At 40.6% G+C, this 27814-nt stretch overlaps 1 long non-coding RNA gene across 1 annotated transcript; it reads right to left on the reverse strand.

Annotated features, from left to right (window-relative positions):
* Window positions 1-755: 755 nt before the first annotated feature.
* LOC119233779 (uncharacterized) lies at window positions 756-27739 on the reverse strand. The gene is made up of 5 exons (XR_008550033.1): window positions 27604-27739; window positions 20726-20895; window positions 6449-6609; window positions 5473-5620; window positions 756-982 (listed from the first exon to the last, which is right to left on the reverse strand). It is a non-coding gene; the product is annotated as an uncharacterized LOC119233779 (long non-coding RNA).
* Window positions 27740-27814: the final 75 nt, after the last annotated feature.

The following is a 27814-nucleotide window of genomic DNA, read 5'->3' on the forward strand; positions in this document are numbered from 1 at the left end:
ACACTGGAACCTATTAAAATCCGTTATCCCTTCTTAACAGAACCCCAGCTGTGTTCAGAAGTTCATCGCTCCCTGGTAAATGACGTTGTCCCCCACCACTAGCCTAAGAAGTGCCCCCCTTCCTGCTTACAAGATATTAGTTCTGAAATGAGCATGTGAGGCAAACCTAGCCAAGCAGCTGAAGGAGGAGTGATTCTGGAATAAGTTTCCTCTCTCTTCATAGATAGCTGTAATGAGATGTGGCCTTTGTTTTCCCTTTAAATGCTGCCTGTGCACTTGTAAGGCTACAGCTGTCTTGCTATCAGCCTCAGCATGAAGGCAAGATGGAGAGGTCAGAGCAGACAGGTGAAAGCAAACCATGTCTGTGATAACATCATTGAGCCACAGTTCCTCCACTCCAAGTTGACTTTCAACATGTGGTAAGATAATGTTTCTGCTATCTGAAGCCAAATGCAGTTTAGATGAGGGGGTTCTGTTTTCTGTCCTCAGTTGCTTGTTATGTGAGACAAATTAAACCCTGCTTGTGTAAACCTGTGTTCACCAATCGATCTGTTATTCACATTTTAAAAGTCATTTTGCAAATCATTTACAAAAATAAAGGGACAGTGGAAAAATTATATTTTCATGCAAATTTAAACATAGCAAACTAAATTTTTTACTTTATATTTTCTTGCCTAGAAAGAAATATTACCCAAAATGTCCTTTGAATAGAACTATTTTTTTAAGATTTATTTTTATTTCTATAAGAACTGGGGTACAGGCCAGAGGTGTGGGAAGGTGAGAGGATTCACCAGAGACAGAGTAGGGAGCAGAACAGGCAGACGGACCAAAGACACTGCTGAGGGGGGCTGTGGGCGAGGCAGAAGAGGTCTGCTGTGCCATGTGGGTATCTCCCTGGCCTGCAGAGAATCGAACCCGTGCTGCAGAGGCTTTGGATAGCTTCACAGTGCTGCCCTCAACCCGCTGTGCCACCGTGGAAGTCCTGAATACAACAATTGATTGATCAGCATATAAGAACCAGAAACACAATCACCATGCAAACATGAACTCCAGATTTTAAATATATCTCTACTGGTTCTAGTTTATTCCCTTTGCTTTTTTTTTTGTTGTTGTTGTTTGTTTTTAAATCAACAAAAAGCAATACTTTTGAAAACTTTTATAGCTCATAATTTTGTTAAAGAGAGGTTAGCTATCTTCTTAGCTGCAAAGCATTTTCATTTTTAGATTTATAAACACCAATTCTAATTAGTTCAGCAAATTTTTTCATTTCTATCTCATGCATTTCCTCCTAACTTTGTATACATATTGCCTTTAGCATTTGTTGACTTGCAAATTTTATCAAGTATATTTGATGCAAAAAATCTTTAAAAAAATGACAGACTACAGGGCCTCCCCGGTGGCGCAGGGATTGAGCGCTGGGTTGCGAAGCTGCCCGCAGCCTCTGCTGCACCGGTTTGATCCCCGGCTGCTCCCCGGCCACCAGAGGAGGGTCCCACATGGCGTGCAGACCTCTCCTGCTGCCCGCTGCTCCCCTCAGCAGTGTACTTCGGTCCTTCTGCCTGCTCTGCTCTCCGCTCTGGCTCTGGTGAATTCTCTTACCCTCCTGTGCTTCTGACTGTACCCAGTGCTTGTATAAATAAATAAAAATAAATCTTAAAATAAAAAGTCTTAAAAAAAAATGACAGACTACAAACTTGTATTTCTTAGTATGGCTCAGGTTCTTGTCGTGAAATATTGGATAATGAAGTCATTCCTGTTACATGGCTAACTAGATAAGAATACCATGTTTCCTTTTTATCTTCAATATACATTGTTGAATCTTCAATTCTTGAGTTTGAGAGAAATTGTCTAGGATATTATCACTTAAGGGCTCACTGTCTGCTATCTCAGTGGCAAATTCCAGTGTTAACATTAAATCTACATTGCCTTTTTGCATTTATCTCCTGATTTTCCTAATTTTTTTGGAGATTTTATTTATTTTTGCGTAGAATAACTAGGGTGTAGGCCGGGGGTGCAGGGGTGAGAGGATTCAACAGAGACAGAGTGGGGAGCAGAACAGGAGAACTTACTGAAATGCACTGCTAAGGGGAGCAGCAGGAAAGACAGGAGAAGTCTGATGTGCCATATACGAGTGAGCTCCCTGGCTGGGGGTTGAACTCTGGCCTCTGCAGTATAGCCTATGGGCCTTCAGTGATAGCACTGAGAAAGGCCCCTAATAATTTTTAAGTATTTTCCCCAATTTTCTTGTGTCTGCCAGAATGGGAAGAAAATGAAATTTCTGAAATCTTAATTCTCATCAGTGATTAATAAAAGCTTTAATAAAAAAAAAAAACTACACAGAGAGTCTCAGGTTTTTTTTTAATACCTTCTTAAAAGATGACATAGTACTTTAGGCAATACAATAAGACAATAGAAGGATAATATAATAGTGATGATTTATTTTCCCACTCAATTGTTCTCTTTTCTTATTAGTCTTATCTTTTCTAGCACAGTTGGGAGTAATTTTTGATAAATGTTGAAATAATTCATAGAATGATAAAATAACAAAATTTTTAAAGTTAGAGGAAATTAAGGTAACTAAACTTTTATGAATGATGAGGATCCAGTGCCCATATGGTAATTGTAAAATAAAATGAGTTTTATTATATATTTTTAAGAAGTACATTTAGTCTTTGTGGATAAAACAAGACTATAAGAATAAATAAAGTCATGAAATATACATCCTGATATATAGTTAGAACCTCTCAGGAAAAGAAAAATTCAAAAAATCTAAAATAGGATTCCCTGGACTGATAGTGCAAGGGTTAATCCACTGTAAACTGATTCTCTGGTATTTGCAACAGAACTCTATCCACTTGGTAATCTCACCAGAGCGATCAATGACCTGCCCAGTGTTGAAATCAAGGACATTTTTCTGTGTTCTTTGCAACCAATATAATTGACCACTTCCTCCTTTTTGAAGGCCTCATTCTTTGGTACTACAGATTTCTTTAGTTTCAAACAACTACTTTACAAGCTACTCGCTCCTCTCTCCATACTTGAAAATTCAAACTTCCTTGGGGCCTCTCTTGCCCCTCCTCTCCTCGTTTGTGTTTCTCTAAATGAACTCATCATTCACAAGGATTTCCCTGCCATTTGAGTCGATGACACCTAGCCATTTACTCTGATCCTTACTTCTCTTCCAGATTTTTATAACTATCTACTTGATGTGCCCACTTGGATATCTCACCCGCTTTCCACACTGAACTCTTTTGCTATCTTCCCCATCTCCAACCTAGTCATTGATTAATGTTGAAATAACTCCCAATAAGATAATAACAAAGGTTTAAAGCTAGGGGAAATTAAGATCACCTAACTCTTATAAATCATGAGGGTCCAGACTATTACTGATCCCATTTCCAATCTATTTTATAAGCATCTGCCACAGGTATCCTTAAAATGTAAATTGTTTCATGTCACTTCCTTGCTTAAATTAAAAACAGAAAACACTTTTTAGCAGCTTTCTGTTGAGCTTAGTAAAATCGAACATCCTTAGTATGCCTATAAATCTCTATATGACCAGATTCTTCCTCTCCAAACTCATAGCACCCTCGTATTCGTTTGATATGCTCCAGCCACCCTGGTATGCTTTCATTTCTTCTACCAGATCTCCTCTGCCAGGAATGCCCCTTGCCATTCCACTACTGCTAGTCTGATTAAATCCTATCTTTAATGTCACAAATTCACTGTCACACTCAATTTCCATTCTTTATTTTTTTTTAAGATTTTATTTTTATTTATGCATAAAAGAGCTGGGGTACAGGCCAGAGGTGCAGGGGGTGAGAGCATTCACCAGAGATAAGAGTGGGAAACAGAACAGGCAGAGTGACTGAAATACACTGCTGAGGGGAGCAGTGGGCGAGTCAGGAGAGGTCTGCTGTGCCATGTGGGTAGCTCCCTGGCCGGGGATCGAACCTGTGCTGCAGAGGCTGCAGATAGCTTCACAGATTGCGTATTAACCCCTTGCGCCACCAGGGAGGCCCTCAATTTCCATTCTTAACTAAGGACCCTCCCTCCCTCCTGCTTTCTGTTCCAATACACTTTTCTATTCCTTTAACATATGTATACTTTATAATTAACCAACACATAGACATACAATACCTTTGTCTCCCACTAGATGTATATATTCCTTTAGGTCAGGCACTGTCTCTGACTTGTTGACTAATATGCCTAGCACATGGAATCTTCTCAGTTGTAAATTTGTTGAGCAGTGAATGAATGAAGTTCACAGTGCCTACTCCACATAAGAATTCTCACAAAAGAATTTTCTCCATAGTAATCATTAGGTGAGGAAGACTTGTAGAATTTTTGCCATTTACTTACTTTGGGGGAATGAGAGGTCATCGCTGGCCAGTTTTAAGTTCCCACCAGGAAAATGATCATTCATAGGACTCAGATTTTCCTTCCTAGCAGCCTGGCTTTAGCCTTGAAGACCCTTTGCCTGAATACCACCAAATCGTTTATGCACAGAATCCTGCCCGTGGTGTGAGTTTTGTCTTTCTAAATCCCCTAATAGTAGTACTCTCTGCTTTCTTTCTCATCAGCCCCTCACACCACATCTCCTTCCTGAAATAGAACATACTGTATTGGTTAGGATGCCTTTTGCTGCAAGATACACATGGAAGCTCCAGCCCAAAGTAGCTTAAACAATAAGGGGATTTTTTTTTAAAGATTTATTTATTTATTTATACAAGCACTGGGTAAAGTCAGAAGCGCAGGAGGGTGAGAGAAATCACCAGAGCCAGAGCGGGGAGCAGAGCAGGCAGACTGACGAAATACGCTGCTGAGAGGAGCAGCTGGTGGCAGGAGAGGTCTGCGCACCATGTGGGACCCTCGCCCGGTGGCCGGGGATCGAACCGGCGCTGCAGAGGCTGCGGGCAGCTTCGCAACTCAGTGCTCAACTGCTGCGCCACTGGGGAGGCCCAATAAGGGGACATTTTTCCCTTGCAAAACAAAGGACCCAAAGATAGGACAGGGTCCGAGCATGGTCATCAGAGTTCTGCTCTGGGTCTCTGGCTTTCTCCCAGATCTGCTGTGCCCCTGTGCATCGGCTGCTTCTTTAGGCCTGTGGTAAAACTTGTTATCACAGTTCCTAAAACTACATACAAATGCACAGCAACGTCCAACAGAAGTTGGGGTGGTCCCTTTCCATGTGTTGTATTTTCTCAGAAAATCTGCAGCTTTTAATCACTGGCAAGGGAAATAGTGTTACTATGTTTGACTTCCACTAATGAGGGTATTCCCGAACACATGGGGAAGGGGTGGACACTAAAACAAAATTGGAGATCTCCCAAAGAGAACAGGGAAGTAGGGAAAATGGCTCTTGGGTAAACCACCAAGTGAATCTCCATATACATTAATTTATACTTATTTAATTAATTTATACTTATTTAATGTAGACCGTTATAATTTCCCAGAGTGTTTTTCACTTACCCACTCTACCGGCCCGACAGATTATTTCTTAGGCTGAGATAGGACAGAGGAATACAGACTTCTGTATCTCCAGCTCCATGCAGGGGTTCTGTGAGATAACAGGCACCAAATACATGCTGCTGTTTTTGTTTTTTCTTCAACAAATTAACTGTAAAAAAATGTTTGTATGATGTGGTTCACCCTCAGTTTGAAAAATTGCCCACAAGACACTTCCTTCTTCTTCCAAACTTTTTAAAAAGTTTCTTTTTTGATAACCCAGTCCCAAATCCTGCCAAAGCATGCTCATCTTCAGTCTTTGTTCTATCTTGAATTCTGTACTACCTACAATTAAACCAACTCATATGGAGAAAAAATAATAATAACTATATGGCAGAGATGCTGAAAAATTGGGTAAAATTAACAACGGGTAGATGGGGAACCAAATAAATTTACAAAATGAGGCAATATTAACCTTTGAAAAAAGGAAAATTTGTAAAGAAGAGCGGTGGTTATAATGCATTCTCTGGCTTGTTGAGCAGTATTTATATAAGTCTCAATAACATAATGTTGTATTTATATAGTCTCAATAACATAATGTTGATGATTGCGTTAACGAAAATTTATACATAACTCTATTGGGGAGTGGGAGGAACATAGAGTTGGGTAGGAGAGCGATAGTCCACTATTCACTCATAACGACAGGAAGGCAACAGACAAGGATTAAAATTGGCAAATCAAGAAATATTGACCTGAGCACACGATTTTCACAGATATGGAGGAAAATATCAGTGACACCAGCTAGAAATGTTGACGGTGGTAATCTTATGGTGCGACTAGGTGTAGAGGAGATTGGGGCAGGATACTCTTGTTTTTTATTATGAAGCCTTTAGAACTATTTTTAACATGATGCACATGAATGATAGTGTGTGTGAATGTGTGTGTGAACGTGTGTATTTTCTTTTGATAAAAAATAAAGTTTATTTTTAAATAGTCTCACCTGTGGATATAAAAAGTCCCATTTCTGGGCCTGATCCTGTGAGATTCCAATCCAGTAAGACTGTGATTGGAGTCAGGAATCTGAACTTTTGACTGGAACATCAAAAAATGTGGATGCAGATGGTTCATGGATAATACTTTGAGAAACATCATTCAGAAGACCTGAAATTACATACAAAGTACTATAAGAATGTGCAGCTCTTTGGAAAGAGTACATAACTTTCAGATTATCTTTGATGCCCCGAAGCTCAGAATAGTTTTAAAAATCGCTGTTCTACCTTCCTTCCTTCCAGGACTAGTTGAGATTTCATTAAAAATTTAAGGCCAAAAGTAGAGCTAATTATTGTTGTAGTGAGTTAAATACACTTTATAAAATTCATTAATCATATAGAACAGAAAGCAGTGGCTGAATTTTCAGTCCAGTGCTTAGTACATTACTAAGGTGCACTCCCATGCAATATTACTACAGTGTTTGGATATCAATCTAGTGACTTAAAAAAGTTAATGTGACTCCACTGGCAACTACTGAGCTAGGAAGAGCCAGTGCCACTTACCAGTGATGTTGACTGAGCCTATTAAATTTCATTCCATTAAAAAAAAGCTCATACGTGTTAATTCAATACTATGTTTATTGATATAATAGTGCCACATAAATAGTGCCAGAGCACAACTAGAAATTTTAATGTAGGTATTTTGAAAAACTTATACTTTTATTCAGCAGTTTAATAATTTAATAGTGTAGGCTAGATTTCTCAAGCCTATTAAACCTTTTAAAAGTTGTTTCTGGGGCCTCCCCTGGTGGCGCAGCAGTTGACTGCTGGGCTGCTAAGCTGCCATCCAGTCTCTGCAGCGTCGGTTCGATCCCCGGCCATCGGCAAGGGTCCCACATGGCGCGCAGACCTCTCCTGCCGCCCGCTGCTCCCCTCAGCAGTGTACTTCATCAGTCTGCCTGCTCTGCTCCCTGCTTTGGTGAATTCTCTCACCCTCCCATGCTTCTGACTGTACCCTGTGCTTGTATAAATAAATAAATAAATCTTAAAAAAAAAAAGTTGTTTCTGTCTTCAAAAAAATTACAGGAGTTCATGAGATATTACAGGAGTTCAAAAAAACATTACAGGAGTTCATATCTGATATTCTTAGTACACCATTTAACAAAAAATAGAACTTGGGGGTCTCTCTGGTGGCCTAGGTGTTAAAATCTCAGCAATATGGCCTGAGTTTGATCCCTGGCCAGGGAGCTAACCCGCATATGGCACAGCGGACCTCTGCTGTCTTGCCCGCTACTCCCCGCGGCAGTGTATTTCAGTAAACCATTTGTTCTGCTCCCCACTCTGTCTCTGGTGAATCCTCTCACCCCCCGCAACCTGCACCTCTGTCCTACACTCTGGTTCTTCTATGTGCAACAAACAAAGAAAAACAGAACTTATTGGGCCCCAGACCCTATTCTAAGCATTTTCCTTATATCATTGAGCCCTGGCAACAGCCCTAATGATGAGAAAACTGATATGCAAATATAATAAACGGCTGAGCAGTAACTGTAGCCATCAGTGGCACCAGAATCCATCCAATGGGCACATTTTAACTATTATACTATATGCCAACCAGGAAGATTATTGCAGAACAGTCCCATAAATAATTATGTCAATATGGTCTTATTTTATATATATATATAAAATATATTTTAAAGGATGAATTTTTAAAGACAAATAAATATCACTTCCAAAAATGTTTTTTTCCTCCCACAAAATGATTGTCAGCCAATATTTTGTAAGACCCTCATGCTTCAGGGAACAAGTTTCATGAAATTAAGACCTAAGGAATGGTGTGAAATTTCCTTTTCTGTTGTTCTTTCTTGGCTGTGTTCCCCTCTAAGTCCCTTGTAAATGTACCTGTCCCCCTGAGCTTCTTCTCTTTCAAGATTTAGTAAGGAGACACCTTCATACAACCCTCTAGTTACCAAAGTGCTTAACAAGCCTGCACTTCCCCTTCCTCTTGCCCCCACTTGAATGCTTATTCTTTTTTTTAATTTTAATTTTACTTTTATATTCCCCATACAATTGCAACCCCCTTATTTTGACCCCAATCCCTCCTTTCCCCGACCCCCATCTCCCATAGAGTGTCTCTGGTTCATAGTTGTTTGTTGATTTTGATTTTCACTTTCTTATAGTTATTCATTTTCCTGGTCTCTTATTTAAGTTTTCTAGATCCCTGCTATGAGTGAGACCATCCGGTATTTTTCTTTTTCTTTCTGGCTTATTTCGCTGAGCATGATCCCTTCTAGCGCCATCCATGTTGCTGCAAATTCCATGTGTTTATCTTTTTTGAATGCTGAGTAATATTTCATGGTGTGTATGTACCACATCCTCTTGATCCAGTCATCTATTTTTGGGCATTTGGGCTGTTTCCAAAGCTTAGCTATTGTAAACAGTGCTGCTATAAACATAGGGGTGCAGGTGCTCTTTGGAATTGATGTTTCTGTGTCCTTTGGGTAAATACCTAGGAGTGGAATTGCTGGATCCTATGGAAGCTCTATGTTTAGTAGGTCAAGAAATCTCCACACAGCTCTCCATAGTGGTTGGACCAGTTTGCACTCCCACCAACAGTGCAGGAGAGTTCCTTTTTCTCCACATCCTCACCAACATTTGTTGTTGCTAGTTTTTTTAATATGTGCCATTCTCACTGGTGTGCGATGGTATCTCATGGTAGTTTTGATTTGCATTTCCCTGATTACAAGTGATGTTGAACATTTTTTCATATGCCTGTTGGCCATTTGCATTTCCTCTTCAGAGAAGTTTCTTTTTAGCTCTTCTGCCCATTTTTTGACTGGATTATTTTCTTTGTTTTTGTTGAGTTTCATCAGCTCTTTGTAGATTTTTGTGATCAGTCCTTTATCATTAGCGTTGTGTGCAAAATGTTGAATGCTTATTCTTTGAGCTACATTTCTTAATTTATTTCTAATCATGATATAAATGGCACTTAAATACCGTTAATGAACACTTTACTTTTTGAAGGAAAAACTTATTAACCATTTTATATCACTTAAAAAAAAATCAAATGAAATCCTAATGTCCCAACAATTTGACACTTTTTTTACTAAGGTTCACGCCTATTCAAATGTATGTTACCACGCCCAGTCCACCGGAGATTTTGCATCGTTCTTTGATGTTCTTGAAGTAATATTTCTAGTCCACTTCTCCTATGTAATTTTATCTGAATGTAAACCAATTTTTGTACTTAAAAATCTTTGATTAGTTAATTATACTCAGTAAAAATATGTTTATAAATTTCTACTGATTTATTTCCTGGATTAATAAAGCTTTAATCATTAAATAGTCTATCATTTAAATTGTTCACTATATCATTAGTTATATTTTCAATATAACATAATTTTGTAATTTAAAAAAAAATTTTTTTAAAGATTTTATTTATTTATACAAGCACTGGGTACAGTCAGAAGCACGGGAGGGTGAGAGAATTCACCAGAGTCAGAGGGGAGAACAGAGCAGACAGAATGACAAAGTACACTGCTGAGGGGAGCAGTGGGTGGTAGGAGAGGTCTGCGCGCCATGTGGGACCCTCGCCGGTGGCTGGGGATTGAACCTGCGCTGCAGAGGCTACAGGCAGCTTCACAGCCCAGGGCTCAACCGCTGAGCCACCCGTGCCAAGGTTTTAAAATTTGGGGATGGGATATTTAGATTTTAGATTAATTTTAGATTTTAGATTAATTTTAGATTAATACAGGCATTTAATACTGTTCCAGTATTGAGTCTTCTCATTGACGAACTCAGTATGTCTCCATTTATTCAAGTCTCTTTCATGTCCCACAATGAAGTTTTACAGTTTTCTTTTTATGGGTTTCACATATTTCTTTTTGAATTTAAGATAACATACATTTGACCGATATAAAGATACATATTTTTCATTCTCTTCCCTCTTTTTCTCTTGTCATTCCAAATAGATTGGGAATGAATTACCCCACAATCTTGTAAGCGCCTAGGATAAAGCTAGGCTAGAATTGTCGCTAGAGAGAGAAATACTTGTTGAATGAATAAATGAATGAAAGGATTGATTCATAAACTAGAAATGCAACAGGAAGAATCTGGGGAAGATGCCAGGAAAAGTCTCAAAAGATTTGTCATTCCTTAAAAATGGATGATAAATTGTGACTTGGTATCACCATATGACAGATTTGACAAGCTGTTAGATTTTTTTAAATTAAAAAGACAAAATGACCTGGATATTACACAAATTCTTCCAATGTGGATTCACTTAGAGTTCCAGAGGAGATAAATATATACTTCTGATTTCTTCACACTTTGGGGGGGAAAAAAAAAAAAACCAAAGTTTTTCTACCTGTGAAATTTTCTAAAACACTTTGAGAATCAAGGATAATTAAAAACTTCTTTTATAAAGGATGCCTGCTACCTAAAAGCCACAGATTTTTTTTTTTTGAGGCAGAAAGCAAGAATTTTTATTAATCAACTGTGATTGCTTCTAGCTCTCATTTTGAAAAGGGGTTTTCATTTCCAATTCAGTGATATGGTCAGCAGTATCAACAGCAATAACTATGCCTATACAGGGACCACTGAGCCCAGTGACGGCGCTGGAGAAAGATGTGTACCGTCCAGGTGGCTCTGGTAACAGTTTTGGGGTGGCAGGAGGGGTGTGGTCTGGGCTTCTTATTTGTCTCTGCTCTGCTGATTCTCTGCATCTATGCTGCTGGTCCTGCACAGATACACAATTTCTTGTAATTTTCTGATTTCAATTCTTTTTTTTAATAATAAATTTTATTTTTATATTCCCTATACAATTGCAACCCCCTTATTTTGACCCCAATCCCTCCTCTCCCGCCCTCTACCCCCCATAGAGTGTCTCTGGTTCATAGTTTTTTGTTGATTTTGATTTTCACTTTCTTATAGTTATTCATTTTCCTGGTCCATTATTTAAGTTTTCTAGATTCCTGCTATGAGTGAGACCATCCGGTATTTTTCTTTTTCTTTCTGGCTTATTTCGCCGAGCATGATCCCTTCCAGCGCCATCCATGTTGCTGCAAATTGCGTGTGTTTATCTTTTTTGAATGCTGAGTAATATTCCATGGTGTATATGTACCACATCTTCTTGATCCAGTCATCTATTTTTGGGCATTTGGGTTGTTTCCAAAGCTTAGCTATTGTAAATAGTGCTGCTATAAACATAGGGGTGCAGGTGTTCTTTGGAATTGATGTTTCTGTGTCCTTTGGGTAAATACCTAGGAGTGGAATTGCTGGATCCTATGGAAGCTCTATGTTTAGTAGGTCCAGAAATCTCCACACAGCTCTCCACAGTGGTTGGACCAGTTTGCACTCCCACCAACAGTGCAGGAGAATTCCTTTTTCTCCACACCCTCGCCAACATTTGTTGTTGCTAGTTTTTTTAATATGTGCCATTCTCACTGGTGTGCGATGGTATCTCATGGTAGTTTTGATTTGCTAAATGCCACAGATTTAATGGGTCTTTTAAATAAGAAATGTGCTAACCCAAAGACCTACTGATATTTGGGGCGGTGAGAGGATTTTTAAATGGAGTTCCTCACCACACCTTATCTATTGCTTCATCCCCTCACATTTGGTCTGTAGTCAAAGAAGAACATTATAGGGCCTCTCCTGGTGGCGCAGTGGTTGAGCCCTGGGCTGCGAAACTGCCCACGGCCTCTGCAGCGCCGGTTCGATCCCCGGCCACAGTTGAGGGTTCCACATGGCGCGCAGACCTCTCCCGCCACCCACTGCTCCCCTCAGCAGTGTACTTCGTCAGTCTGCCTGTTCTGTTCCCCGCTCTGGCTCTGGTGAATTCTCTTACCCTCCCACACTTCTGACTATAGCCAATGCTTGTATAAATAAATCTCTCCCTGCCAAGGAGGTCAGCAGTCACTACTGTAGACTAAGGAAAGGGCTCAGAGCCTCTGTCACTTTGTGTCTGCATGGTTGAGGGGGAATTTTTTTAGACACTAGAGAGGTCGCACTGGCAGAGGGCAGGCCTCTCAGCTGTGCAGTCAACAGACTGAAAGTGGAAGAAGACTTCTTAGGCAGCAAGAATTCAACCTGACAGGAATTTTTCTCCTGAGGTGAGACTCCTGCCACACTGTGATGAACAGAGTTGGTGGGGGCAGAGGGAACAGCTGACTTATCGCTGCCCTTCCTGCAGACTTCCCTGTTACTTTGTGGTCCCAAAGTGAGGCTGGAGAGGAACCATCAAAAACCTCAGAAGACTTAACCCAGAAGCCTGAGGAAAGCTCTGCCTTTTTTCAAGAGAGTGAAGTGCTTTACACATGGCAGCCACTTTTTCAGACTGCTGAAATGCAACCCAAGCCCCACCTTCCACCCCCAGCCTTGTCTCACCTTTGTGTGCAGTGGCAGGAGCAAAGATGTGGCTTCAGAATTTCTGGAAAAACTCCTTCCTACCCTCACAACACTCATAGCCTGTGCCAAGATATCTACCTTGAAACCTTGAAGATTAATCACATTATCCCTTTATCCCTGTTTCCATCCACACTACAAGAAGCCAGGTCACCCTCCCCTCCCTTCCGCCAATCCCCGTAGGCTCTTAATCTCATTCTCTTCCCTTCCCTCCCCTCTCGCCAGCTCTCAGTGCTCATCCGCTTGTTCACTGTTCTGGCTGGTCTGTTGGTGGTGAAATCCCCACACACTCAGTCTGCTCTGTGACGATCCCTTCACTGTCTCACTTCAACTGAAACCTGACTCTCCCCAAACCTCCTCTGTGGCCCTCTCTCTAGTGGTGGCCTTTATCTCCATCACATGGGCCTGGAGTGAGGGTCCCTTTTGTCTTAACTGCCACTTTCAAACTCCTCCTTCCTCAGAAGCCCCAGCTTGGGAGTAATTTCAGTATCAGCGGTGTTAGCTTTCGAATATCCTGACCCCCGTTTCCTTGACTTCCCTCTCCCTGTGATTTTGCCTTCCACTCTGTGTCACTCACTCACTCTGAATCATACTGCAGACGTTGACATCATAATAGCAACATCTTCATATTCTTGGTGGCCAGCATCCCGCCAGAGCCACCACTACTCCCTCAGAACCCTGATGCCGACGGTCCGTGCCCATCACTGAGATCTCCGGCCCCTGGACTCTGCCCCCTGCTCAGATCCCTTCCTTCCTCCTTTTGTGGCATACACATCCTTGGTCATTTTTATACTCACTTCCTGACAGAGTTTTTTCTCGTTGTCTGCTAAAATTTACCCCCCTCTCTTCCAAAATGCTAGAATTGTAAAGAAGCACGTAGCTGAATCTATGCACTACATTCCCCAGGCTCCTTGCACTTAAAGGTGCCAGAGGACAAAACTTTGTTAATGGAATACCACGCTATGTGATGTGTGGCGGTGGCAGTCAAGGCTCTTAAAAAAAGGGCCAAACTTCCTCCTCGTGCTTTCTTTCCACCTTTGAGAACTGCTCAAAGATGTGCCTGCTACCCAGTTTCTTTGAATCAGATGAAATAAAAGCTCTAGGTCATGGAAGAGAAATAAGATGGAAGGCCCCTCAGTCCCTAAGGCTGAGGCCCTGTGACCTGCAATGGTTACTTTGGCCTGTTGCTTGAAATAGAAATAAAATCTGCTTTAAATTGCAGAATTAATGTTGGGTTGCTTTGTTCCAGCAACTGAGCTGTATTCTAAATAATACAATTCTCAACCCCCTGCTGTTCTTTCTTCCTAATACCCACCTGGCAAAACAACCTGGTGAAAGCACCACCTTGGTCTCACCTGCACTCATTCATAGAATCGTGCCAGAGGAAAACTGCTGCAGATTGCTCTTGTACTACAATAAATCCTTGGCCACTGAATTCTAGTTGGGTTTTTTTTTTAAGGTTTATTTATTTATTTATTTATTTATTTATTTATTTATACAAGCACTGGGTACAGTCAGAAGCGCGGGAGGGGAAGAAAATTCACCAGAGCCAGAGTGGGGAGCAGAACAGGCAGACTGAGGGAGTACACTGCACCAGGGGAGCAGCAGGCATGGCAGGAGAGGTCTGTCACGCCATGTGGGACCGTCACCGGCAGCTGGGGATCGAACATGTGCTGCAGAGGCTGCAGGCAGCTTCGCAGCCCGGGGCTCAACCGCTGGACCACCGGGGAGGCCCCCTAGTTGGGTTTTAATGACACCTGGCAATTATACCACAACTCCCTGGTACCTGCATCCTTCTAGACAAATTAACTATTCTACTCCTTCCTCAAACCTCCAACACTTTGCCCCTCATTTTATACTAAGTGAAAAGCCTGCATTCTGATGGGAGAATTGAAGGCCTTGAAAGAAAGTTTCAACATGTTCCAGTCTCATTATTTCCCTCCCTCTCCTCTCATGTCCCTACCCATCTTCTATCTTGCCTTTCCTCCCTTTACTGTGGATAAATGGGTGAGACTCTCATTTAAGGGAAACAAGTCTACATTTGCACCAGGTCTCATCCCTTCTTGCCTAGTCAGACTTTGCCCCAGTGATTCTCCCTTCTTCCCTGTATCGTCACATTTTTCTTCTTTCCAGGGCATAAAAATATGCTTTCATTTGTCCCTCTTTCAAGCTTCCTTCCCTTCCAATTGTCTTGTCATCTCTCTGTTTGTGGCAAAAGAGTCTGAAAGAGATATCTATATTTTTTGAATTTAGATCTTGTGGTCTTATTTTCTCTTTAAGGGCCTCCCTGAGGCCCTGAGGGCCTCCCTGGTGGCGCTAGGGTTAAAGACAGTGCTATCAAGCTATCACCAGCCACAGCAGTACGAGTTCAATCCCCTCGCAGGGAGCAACCCACATGGCCCAGCAGACTTCTTCCTCATCTGCTGCTCCCCTCAGCAGTGTATTTCAGTAGATCTGTCTCTTCTGCTCCCCACTCTCTCTGGTGAATCTCCTCACCTCTGCACCTCTGGCTTACACCCTAGTTCTTATATGCATAAATAAATAAATCTTTAAAAAAATTATTTTTGGGCCTTCCCCTGGTGGCGCAGTGGTTGAGCACTGGGTTGCGAGGCTGCCCGCAGCCTCTGCAGCACCAGTTGGATCCCCGGCCACTGGCGAGAGTCCCACAAAGAAAAAAAAAAAAAAATTATTTTGAAGAAGTTTAAGCATACACAAAGGTAGGTAGTATAATGAACTTCCATATGTCTTTACTGACTGCTAACGGTTATAACTATTTTGTCCACCTATTATAGCCACTCTCCTTCCCTTAGTCTTCTGGAGTGCTTAAAAGTAAACCCTTGACATCTCCTTTCACCTGTAGACACTCCATTACACACCTCTCAGAAATAACGACCGTAAAATATGCCATCACACCACCGGTGTCATAGTCAACAAATCTAAATATACAATGAGGGTTTAAATGTCCTAGGTGTCCTCAAAAATATCTTTTTATGATAGATTTGCCCAAACTAGGCTCTAAATACATTGCATTCATCCCTTAAGTCTTTTTTTTTTTTCTTCTTTAGCATTTTCTCTCTCTCTGTTTTTTTCCCCATGCCATTTATGTGTGTGTGTGTGTTTTTTTTTAAGGTCTTTTTTTTTTTTTCTATAGAAGGTTCCCCCTTCCGGACCTGGCTGTTTGCATCCTCATGTCCCCTCACTCCTGTAATTCCTGTACATTGTAGTTACAGAGAGGCTGGATTCCTTGGTCTCTTGAATCCATTCCAATCACACTTTCAGCCCTACCGCTGCTCTAAAACTGTGTGTTACCAAGTTCATTAGGGACCTACCGCACCACATCAGGGGCCCATTCTCAGCAATCCTCCTTCTCGACCCATCAGCATTGTTGGAAATGGTCAGTTCTCAGTGCATTTCCCGTGTTTGCCTCACAGGACACCACACACTCATGGATTCACTTTTATCTCACTTGTTGCTCCTTTGCAGCCTCCTCTGTTCTCTCTCTCTCTCTTCTAAATGTCAGAGTGCTGTGGGGTTACTATTTGTTGCTCTTTTCAACCTGTACTAATTCGACTGGTGATCTCATCCAGTCCTTTGGTTTTAATTGCCATATTTATATGAGCTGACCTCCTAATTTATCATTTCAGCTGGGAGCTCTTCCCAGAAATCTGAATTCACATATCAACATTTTGATATATGCATTTGAATGTCTAATAAGCATCTCAACTTGATCAGGTCCATAATTTGACACCTGACCTCCTTCCAAATCTGCTCCTCTCTCAGATTTCATCTCAGTTGATGGCAATGCCATCCTTCCAGTTCTTCAGGTTAAAAAAAAAAATCCTTTAATCATTCTAGATTCTTTGTTTCTATCCCACATAGAATTTATCGGTAAATCCAGGTGACTCCCTTCAGGTGACTCCACTTTCAAAATATACCCACAGCCTGGTCATTTATCACCACGTCTACTGTTGTCATCTTGATTCAATCCGTTGTCCTCTCTTGCCTCATTCCAGTCTCCCAATTGCTCTCTGACCCATTCTTTTGTTCTTATCTCAGGGAGCTAGAGCTATCTTTTAAAAATATAGGTCACTCCTCTGCTCAAATATTGTAGTGTTTTCCCCATTGGAGTCAAAGCTGAAGTCTTTAAAATGACCTGTAAGTTCCCACACGTCCTGCTCCAATTATTTTCTGACATGTCTCTCAACATTCTCCCAGCTCATTTACTCTGCTCCAGCCACACTGGCCCTCTGTTCTTTCTATCACATGCCTGATCTAAGCTTAGCAGTAAGTGTTAGACATGGAATGTTCTTCTTACTATATCATTGAAGCTAATTCCCTTTTTTGTCTTTTTAGTGAGTTATTTTCCTGTTCTACCTTTGAAAATGACATTCTCCTAGGAGTAGAATTGATGGATCAAAGAGCATCTGTGTTTTGCTAAATACTAAAATGTTACCAAATTACTTTCACTAATAATGTATGAGCTTTCCCATAGTCTAACCAACTGAGGCTATTAACAATTTTCAATTTTTTCATAATTAACATGTGGCTTTGATCTGAATTTCTCTTCTGAGGAACATCCATTTAAAAGCCATTTGTATTAATATTTCTGAAAACCATAAGTTCACTTCGCTACTTACTTTTCTAAGATGTTGGTGTTTTTCTTATTTATCTGCAGAAGTTCTTTGTACAATATAGAAACGAGTACTTGGTATGCAGTATGAGTTAGAATAAAATTATTCAAGTTTGTCATTTGTCTTTGACTTTATGATGGATTTTCCTCTGCAAAATTTTTAAAAGGCGGAAGTCTCATTCACTGTTTTATAAGTTCTGAGTATTGTGTCATAAAAGGCCTCTTCCATCTCAGATAACTTATTTTCTTATTTTTTCACATTTAAATCTTTTCTCCATCTGGAGTTCATCTGGTACAGGATGGGACATATATTTCCAACTTTATGGTTTTGGACACCCATTTGTTCCAGCATTCACTGAATGTCCCATGTTTTTTCCACTGACATGAAATACCACCAGGAGATTCCTAGGTGGGCTTTAATGGTGGTTAAGTTTAGGTTGATGTAAGAGTGTTTTCTCTTTGTGAATCCCTTCCTGGCAGGTAGAGGCCTCAAACATGTCATGGAGAGCTGCAAACAAGCCAAACCTGTAACATGCTGAAGGTCACACCCAGCAAATGCATGTACAATGTCATCAAATTGTAGCTTGAAGTGTTGCGAGCACATGATTCTTACATAGTTAGTTTCTCCACCTCACACATTCTTTCCAATAATGGCAAAGGGACAGAGAACAGTCATATGGCTTTTGTTTGTTTGTTTTGCAGACTTACTCCATCAACATGTAAGGAAGGCCAGAAGCAAATATTTGCCAACCACTTTGAATTATGGGGAAGAAGAGGGCTATCGCAATCCTCATGTTATCTCTTAGATTTCAAGCATATTATTGTGACATCAGCATTCTAGGCTCAATGAATTATTTCACTGAGTATAAACTCATCCATCTGTCTAACTAGCTGAGAAACCAGGCCACTAGGTATGTATTATGAGGGCCACAGGTTCATCCCACTGTGGGATGAAACTTTTCAGAACTGGTGATGATGGGCCTCCCTGGTGGCGCAAGGGGTTGAGTCTCAGCATTATAAAGCTATCCGCGGACACTGCAGCATGGGTTTGATCCCCGACCTGAAAGATGGCTCACATGGCACAGCAGACCTCTCCTGTTTTGCCTGCTGCTCCCCTCAGCAGCGTATTTCAGTATATCTACCTGCTCTGCTTCCCATGCTGTCTCTGGTGAATCCTCCCAACACCTGCCCCCTGCCCACACCTCTGGCCTGTACCCAAGCTCTTATATGCATGAATAAATAAATCTTTAAAAAAAAAAGAACTCGTGATGGCATATGAGACCATTAAAACTGGTTCACCTGGCATCTGTGTACTGGCTACTTTTAAACTAGGACAAGCATCTATTGTTCAGTGATAATAATTTTGATACCGATGACACTAAGATACTACAAAATCCTGCTATACCTTTCAAAGTAAGTAATGAATCACCAAAAATAATCATAAGAATATAGCTTAAGCTTTTGGCTATGCTTTTCTTTCTTTTCTTTTTTTTTTAATTTACTGTGTTACAGGTTTTTCTATGGAAGGATTTAACTCCAGAACAGCTAGATGGGAGAGAATCATAGGGTAAGGCATGCAGAAAGGATGGGAATCTCCATGCTTTCTCCTCCTGCACACTCAGTCCCCATGTCTCCACATTCATCAACCCAAAACTCTGGTTGAGCTTCTTCCCGTCCCCCACCCTCCTTTATTTAAGTAAAAAGCAAAAGATTTATTTGATCTGAAGAGGAACAGGAGCATGGCTGGCTGTGTTTCTTAACGGAAACCCTATATGACACAGATGTTAATGTTTTTATTCAAGATATGGACAGGTTAAGTTTAGTGTCTCGATTCTTGCACCTTTTTTTCTGAGATTAAATAACTTAATCTCTGTAAGCCTTAATTTCCTTGTACATAAAATGGTGATTACAATAGTACTTACTGTTATAAGGATTAATAAGAAAATTCTTTTAAAGCATAAGTAAAGCATTTCCTCCATATCTGATTGGCAAAGAACAAAATGTTCTGCAATACATTTGGCAGTGGGAATACGGTGGAGTAAGTACACTCATACATTGTTTGGAAGAGTGTTAATTGGTAAAAGCATCACATAAGACAGTTTGACAAAATCTATTAAAATTACAAATAGACACACATACCTTGACCCACAGTTCCTTTTCCTAAAATTTATCAAGCAGATGTACTTGTAAATGACCAAACTCATAACTGAATGCAGATATTTATTGCAGTACTATTGTAATAAGAAGGGTGGAAACAAGCTAAACATTCCTTTTATATATTAGGGATTGTTTTGATGGACCCATGCTATCAAATGCCAGGTTGTAAGAAAGTATAAGGAAACATTTATGTTATCAAATGGGATTTTATGTTAAGATACAATGTTAATTGAGAAGAAAGGTGTAGCAGAGTATGCAAAAAGAGTGCCTGGAGATTAGATAGCACATACATATTTGCTTACATAATACAGAAATGCTCAAGAAAAACACTCAAGAAAATGGTAGTACTGATTTCCTCTGCAGCTGGGATTTCCTGGTGGAAGTTTTCTAAGAATTTTCTGAGTTGACCAGGAAACTTTTTATACTATATCCTTTTTATCTTTGGATTGTACTCTGTAAGCATATAACTTATTTTTTAAAAACAAATCAACATAAAGTATGTAGAATAGTTACGACTCAAGCTGGCAAGCAAAATATATTTTAAAGTTCAACTTAACGGTAACTGATCATCTTCCACTAAAATAAAGATATCTAGAGACTTTTAAAAATATATTTAAAAAATTTAATACCCAAATTTTATAATATGTAACTGATTTTAAACAATGAAATAGATCATCTAAACTATAAAGGCATTTTTTTTAAAAAAGTCAAGTCCTACAATCTGACCCATTATCATTTACATTTCTTACAAGGGTATGAAAGTACCTGGTAATTTTAAAAATCTGCTTATGCAAAGAACTTGACTAGGAGAGGTGTTTGCCTATGCAAGCAAAACTCTAATGAGCTAGTCCTGGAAAAATTGGAGATTTTATCAGATAATATGTGTCACTTAAACTTCTCTCAAACAGTAGATTTTGATGGAGTAAAAATACTAAATGTACTTTAGATTTATTTAAAGTTTTGCCTATAGTTCTGAGCAAATTTGGATGAACTGTGAATAAAAGGAGAACTCTTTCTGTTTGGCTCATCTGCATTTAGACTTTAAGGTCACACTAGCTTTTGTTTCAATAAACTGCGCATCTGGATTTTTCACACTTACCTGATATTCTATTAACATTCTTCTTGTTCTCCCCCAATCTTTGGCATTAACAGTTATTCTTCTTTTGCTGGTTTTTAAATTCTTAGACATAAGCAGTATTTAGGCCATGATAATTATATATTAGCACACGTCCCTCTAGACTCTCATCTCTTCGTCTGGTGAAGTATTTTCTGGAAAATAAGAAGACGAATTGAGTGGCATCTTCCCTAGAAAACTGTTAGAAAACTCTGAAGCTGATCACCCCAATCTTCTCCTACAGTATCTTGAGTATACCTCCAAATCACAGCAAACATTGAACTCTTAAAAAAGCAACTGTATTTTTTTTTTTATCACATATGTATATGCCAGGCCTGGCATGTATTAGGCACTCAGTGAAACCTGCCGAATAAAAACCAGTTTTCACAGCAGCTGTTATAGTCCTAATGGAAGTACTTTGGCAGATATGATCTTTTTGTTATAATATTTGAGTGCTCTATTAGATATAAAAGTAAATCCATTTAACAGTTTAGAGAGTTCTTATCCATCATGTCATAAGAATCTGAGTACAGAGGACTTGTTTTCCTAGATCAAATTCCAATTTGTGTAATGACTATGATCTAAATTCCCCATTTTAAACTTTAAAAAATTCATCACTTTTTATGACCTGAACACACAACCTCCTACTACAACATGTTCCACTTTTAAGGGAATGTTCAAAATGTAACTGAATCTATTGGCTAATTTTTCTCAAATCAACAATTCACATCACTGATGATAAAAACAAAATAGTTATTACTGGCAGATGCTCCCAAAAATTCAAAAAGATTTAGTAGGGTGATGTGTTTTCTGACCTAGGGGGCATGTTTTATGGCCTGCACTGGTAGCAAGAATAACCAACCATTGGTCATAGGACAGGTTCTTTAGGCTCTAAATAAGTTTCCTCCTCTGTGAAGTGGGATCATGATACCACCCTCACAGTTTTTATAGCCAAGGTTGACTTATATTTTTTGACTGCTTTGTAAGTACAGATTTCTGGGACTTCTGACATAGTTCCAGGATTTAAATAAATCCATTGCTGCAATTTGAGAAGTGTCATAACCTTGACTGAAACTTTTCCTAGGGTCTCTCTGGTGGCGCAAGGGGTTAAGACACAACCTATGAAGCAATCTGCAGCCCTGCAGCATGAGTTCGATCCCCAGCCGGCCAGGGAGCTACCCACGTGGTGCAGCAGACCTCTCCTGTTTCGCCCGCTGCTCCCCTCAGCAGTGTTTTGGGTCCCTCTTCCTGTTCTGTTCCCTGCTTTGTCTCTGGTGAATTCTCTCACCCCCTATGCCTCTGGCCTGTACCCCAGTTTTTGTATGAAAATAAATAAATCTTAAAAAAAAAAAAACTTTTCTTAGTGAGAGGCAATACTCCTTTCTGTAGGCAAAAATGCAAACTCATTTCTTTGCTGCCCACTGGCCTGGTATCCAGGGCGCTTAAGTTATATTCAACCAACGGCAAAGAAATCCTTCATTTCATATTATCACCAGGGATTTCTATATTGTAGCTACCTAGAAACCATTGAAAGCTCAGCTAATAAAGTCAGCAGGAATTATTTAGGGAACATGATAACCATTAATGCCTGTGGTTTCACTAAACATACCCATTGTTCCAATTTGAATTCTAGAAATCTATACACTTAGACAGACTACTATTTGGCCACTTATAAAAAATAGTTTAACAATACATTCATTTGTTTTTGAGGGTCAAAACGAGAAAAGGCCCTGTGAGTAGTAGACTTCGGTTTTGGTAAATATCAGGAATGCTATTAACTGTGTCATTTATTGTTCTTAAAAATAAGGGGAGAATGAAAATATGGTAGTCCTACTGATGAAAACTTCATTTAGGTGCAAAAACGCCTGAAGGACTGAGGTGGATTTGGAAGACATTATAGAGAGAAAATTGACAAATTGTGACCACGAACATTACTGGTGATAGTTTGATGGCGCTGAGACTTTTAACTCCTGCGCCACCAGGGAGGCCCTGAGTCCTCTCATTTTTTGTGTTACTGTAAATTGATAATCAGTATCTCTCTCTCTCTCTCTCTTTTTGGAGGGGTAATGTCAATTCCAGCTCCTAGAAGAAACTTGTCATATTGGGAGACTTCAGGCACAAAGTCTTCTGTACCACTTCTGTCTGTGGGATGATTTGGCTCGTGTCAGACTCTACTGTCTCCTAGGGGCATCTGCTACCCTCAGTTGAATGGTCTAGATCGAACAATCTGTAGTTATTCTTAGTCATACATTTAGTAGGCAGGGCTTGAGAGCTGCATTTCCATTCTAATCAGTAATTCTTGCTTTTGCAGTGGAAGTAACACTTTATTAGGTTCAGAGTAAGGATCCTTAGGATACTCTCCCCACATCACTGAAATCAACACCAGTGCTTCCTTTAGGAGCAGAATCATTTTGCCTCCTTAGTTACTTGCTATCCTTTCCTTGGAGGCCCAATTTTGCTGTGAGAGTCTGACTCTACACCAAGATCCTAAAAGTTTCTCCCCAAACTCTGATGTCCTTGCTAATTTACCTTTAACAAAGGAGATGGGTTTTATTTCAAGCTTGTCCAGATCCTAGTGAGGATCTCAGTGATCCACAACTTACACACAGGTAGAGATATAAACCCAGATGGTGGTCAATGAATCACAAATTTATTTTTCTATACCTTATGTTCAATTCCCATTTGAATGCCAATTCACAGGCATGATAATACCACAATCTTTCCCACTTTTTGGTAGCCCATCTTTTTTCCCTTGGGATTGGATCTACATTTGAGACTGTCTAGTATGATGGCAAATTTTGAAGTTGCGAGTCTGGTTCTCAGTGTCACCTGTTCATATAGGCACCTCATCAGAAATGTAACATTCTAACAGTAATCAGTACAAGCCTTTGGGGAGTTCAGAGTCCCCTCTTCCATGCCCTTGTAAGTGTGGAGGCTGTCTTTCCTCTTCCACAACATACACAGAGTGGTGTACAGGATATTTTGTGCCCATTTTCAAGTTAGGAAAATATTGGGAGTTTGTGTAGTTCCCATCAAACTCCCGCAAATTCATCTTCTCTGAGTACTGCTGCTTTCCTGAGCTGTCTTCAGGAATCATGACACGCATTCCCTGCACTCTGATGTCACAAGTTCATCTACGGAGGCTTTCTCACTCTCCAGGGATGTGATGATGAACGTGGTACTTTCTGCGAACTCCTGGCACAATACCCTGCCATTGCTTCCCCTCCTTTTCTCTTGGAACTCTACTACCTACAACTCCCCTCATTCTCCAGCAGAAGAGACAGGCTAACTTGTTTGAGGCTTTTCTGCAAGAGGAAAGTCATGGTCTTATATCCCTTGCTGTGCCAGAGGTTTCTTCTTGTCTGTGTAAAGCTAAATCTTTTGAAACGCCAAAAGCCAAGAAGAAACTCTGTTTTCTTTCCCCTCTGCTTTCTTTGCTGCCACATCTTTCTCTTGAGCATTTCTCTAGGTATTCAGTGAGCACAGAATGCCTAGATGTTTTGGGGGTGGAGTGATGGCCAAAGAGACTGAGAGAAGACACTACTGATTGGTGGGTGAGGCAATCTGTTAGTATTATCCTACCACACTGATTGAGGAACAGACTGAAGAGATGATGATGATGATGATGACGATGTTGCCGCTGTTGCTAAGAGCAAATATGCCTTCTGTCATCCAGATGAGGATCCTGCCGCTGTTCTAAGCATGAGCTAGAAGACTTTAGAACTGAGAAGCCCTGTCTTAAATAAGCAGACAGATAAGGTGACAGGTTGTCTTCTAAAAGGATTTATCTTTTCACTACAGATCAGTTCTGCAGTGATTTTGAAAGGTATGATTCTGTTATTCAGGTTGGTTTTAGGAATGACAGTTTATATAAAGCTGTTACTTTACTGTGAAAAATCTAGACACAGTGAGAGTAACATTTGGATTAGTCTTTTACACCCTGAAACTTGCATAATAGGAAGAATCATGTTATTTTTTTCTGAGAATGCAGAGGCATCCTCAAACCCTTTTCAGTTTTAACTTTCATTTGAAATACATAATACTAAATAATAGTATTAGTGCTGATTAATAAAATTTGCTTACACTTATTAGCTACCTACGTATCAGATAGTAAAACACCTAAGTAATTCTTCATTTAATCTTCGTAAAAACCTTAAGTGATACATAGTATTATCCTAATTTACAGATCAGGAAGCTGAGGCACAGAGCGGCTAAGTAACTTGTCCAAAGTCACAAATTACTATCCAGTGATTGAATTTGAGCTCCAGCAATCTGATGGCAGAGCTGAACTGCTTAACTCTGCTGCCTTATTAGTCATGATATTCATCATGATAATGGTTAGAAGGTTATATATAAATAAATCCACTTTTGCTAAGTATGCATTTTGGTTAACAACAGCACTTTGATTACACAGAAAATTTAGCCAGTATAAATGTTATTAATTTGTCCCAAATTCTCACCAACCTATTTCTTTGCAAAGGATATGTTCCTATTCTAGTTGTTAACTACTTTACAGGTTAGTTTTATAATGAGCATCAAGTGAGTTACACACATAAAAACTGGACAATTTTTTTTTTTTTTAAGATTTATTTATTTATTTATACAAGCACTGGGTACAGTCAGAAGCGCGGGAGGGTGAGAGAATTCACCAGAGTCAGAGCGGAGAGCAGAGCAGGCAGACTGACGAAGCACACTGCTGAGGGGAGCAGCGGGCGGCAGGAGAGGTCTGCGCACCATGTGGGACCCTCGCCCAGTGGCCGGGCATTGAACTGGCACTGCAGTGGCTGCGGGCAGCTTCGTAACCCAGCGCTCAATCGCTGCGCCACTGGGGAGGCCCAAAACTGGACAAGTTTTAAAAGACCTTTTTATTATGGAAAATTTTAAACACACAAAAATAAAGAGAACAGTACAATAAACCCTCATGCAGCAATCATTTGCCCTCAGTAATTCCAACCCAATTCCAACAATTCCAACCCAGGCTGATTTTATTTCATCTGCGACCCTGTTCACTCAGCAGACCCTAGGTTATTTGAAAATACATTCAGACTCCGTAGTATTTCATTGTCACAAAGATTTTACGAGTCATTGTACAACAGTGCATTAGTCCTTATAGTGCAGATACAGATATATTATCTCCTTTCACTGTCATACCCTGTTCTTTCCCATTTTACTGAAAAGGAAGCAGGTTCAGAAAATTAAATGATTTATCTTTGGTTATACTATAGTGTATATCACAGAACTTGAATTTAATTACTTTTAAACATCACCTTTAGTGCTTAGCCCAGTTGAGAGCGGGAACCTGTTTCCCTTTTAACCATCTCTAAGACCGTGCAGTAAGGAGGACGCGAGTTTTCATTCCATTCCAGGACCGCAGTTCAGACAAGGAAATATTTGTACTGCTCATTTCTTTCACAAAACCACTGTTGCTGCAGCTATGGGCATAAAGCTTCTGATTTTTGCAACATCCTCTATATGTAACAGGGGTCCCTAGGAAAGGGGAAGGTTCCAGGTTCCCTGCCCCACCCAAAAGAAGGGTGGAGCTGAGCAGGGAGAGAAGACACTGCAGAGGGAAGGAGGAAGGAAGGAAGCAGGATGGAGCCAAAAGGAGACCTGGAGGAGGTGCATGGAGCAGGGAGACACCTGAAGAAAATGTGTTTGCCTTTTGGTCGTGGACTGGGTGACACAGATGTGGGTGACAGACCCGTAGGGAGGTGACAATGGCAGGTTTTATCTTGATTTTGATTTTGCTCTTTTCCTTCCGGGCTTGTCTGGTTGTTTCTGACCCTTTTCTGTGGGTCCCCACTGGAAGATGCTTTAGACTTGGGGCAGGCTTTGGGGCCTTGCTCTGGGCCAATCCCATTTGGATGGAGTTTTACCCACGAGGGGACAGGTCACTTTGGGTGCTTCATTTAGAAACTAGATTTTTTGCCTTTCCTGTATTGTTTCCTAGTTTTATTAAAGTTCCTTCCCATTAAAGTCTCATATCTTTTGTGTTGATGCAGTGGACGCCAGAACCCATTTAGAGCAGGCAGGTTTGCGGGGTCTGGGGTGTCCCCTCCCTGCCCTGTAACATATGGACGCTGCATTCAAATACAGATGTTTTTACTTGCTGATAAGAAAAGGAAACCTAAGCATTTGCCTTACTGGTCAGATAAGTATCAGGCTGAATCCAAGCTGCTGGGTCAATAGCTCCACACAAGGACAGATCGCTTTTCACCAAAATCAGGCTTTACCAAGAGGTGAGGTTATGTTCTCACAAAAATGAGTAAAATGTTTACACGAATTCTCATCCGGGAAAAGCAGACGATGGTAATAATGCCGTTTCACAGGCAGTCAAACTGCTCTCTTTTGGACTTCAGCTGCTTGGAGGCTTCAGCCTAATCTCTATCAATTAGGTTTAAGGGGAAGGTCAAATTATAACAAAATAGCAACAACGCGGCTGTTGAGGCGCCATCACCAGGCTTTGCCAGGAACTGCGTTAAGTGATGGGCGTCTTTTTTATTCACAAAAGGACGGCTCCGCCTCCCGCCTCGGCCCCCAGGTAAGCCTTTTATTTTTTTTATTTTAACATTTATCATTTTTTACATTTTTTCAGACAATATGTGCTTCCCCCCACCCCCTCGGGTGTAGTTTCCTTCCCCAAGGCACCCGTGCACCAGCACCTCAGTCCCCTGGGCTCCTCCCTCCCCAGGTGGGCCTTTTATTCCCGTTTTCCAGACAAGAAAAGCAAATAGTATAAAAAATAGCAAAAAATAAAATAAAATCACAGTCCTGATAGAAAAAAAAAATAAGTTATAATCAGCAAAAAAAAAAAAAAAAAAAAGTGAGCTGCAGAGAAAGTCACCCGCGAGTGAGTGGCCAACCTGAGTCCGGGGCGGGGACGCCCGTCTCCAGGGCGCTACCCCGCGGCGGTGGAAGGCGAAGAAACGCCGCGTCGGGGATCCCGAGAACGGGGGGCGTAACTTCAGCGAGAGAGAAAAGCCGGGCCCGGGTGGCCGGACGAGAGACGGCGGGACACACGCCGGAAGTCGGACTTGGGCCGCCGGACCGCCCCGGAAGTGGCTCGCGAGCGCC

Source organism: Talpa occidentalis, unplaced genomic scaffold (assembly GCF_014898055.3).
Source record: "Talpa occidentalis isolate TD23 unplaced genomic scaffold, MPIMG_talOcc4v2.1 talOcc4.8, whole genome shotgun sequence".
In the NCBI taxonomy this organism is placed as follows: Eukaryota; Metazoa; Chordata; class Mammalia; order Eulipotyphla; family Talpidae; genus Talpa; species Talpa occidentalis.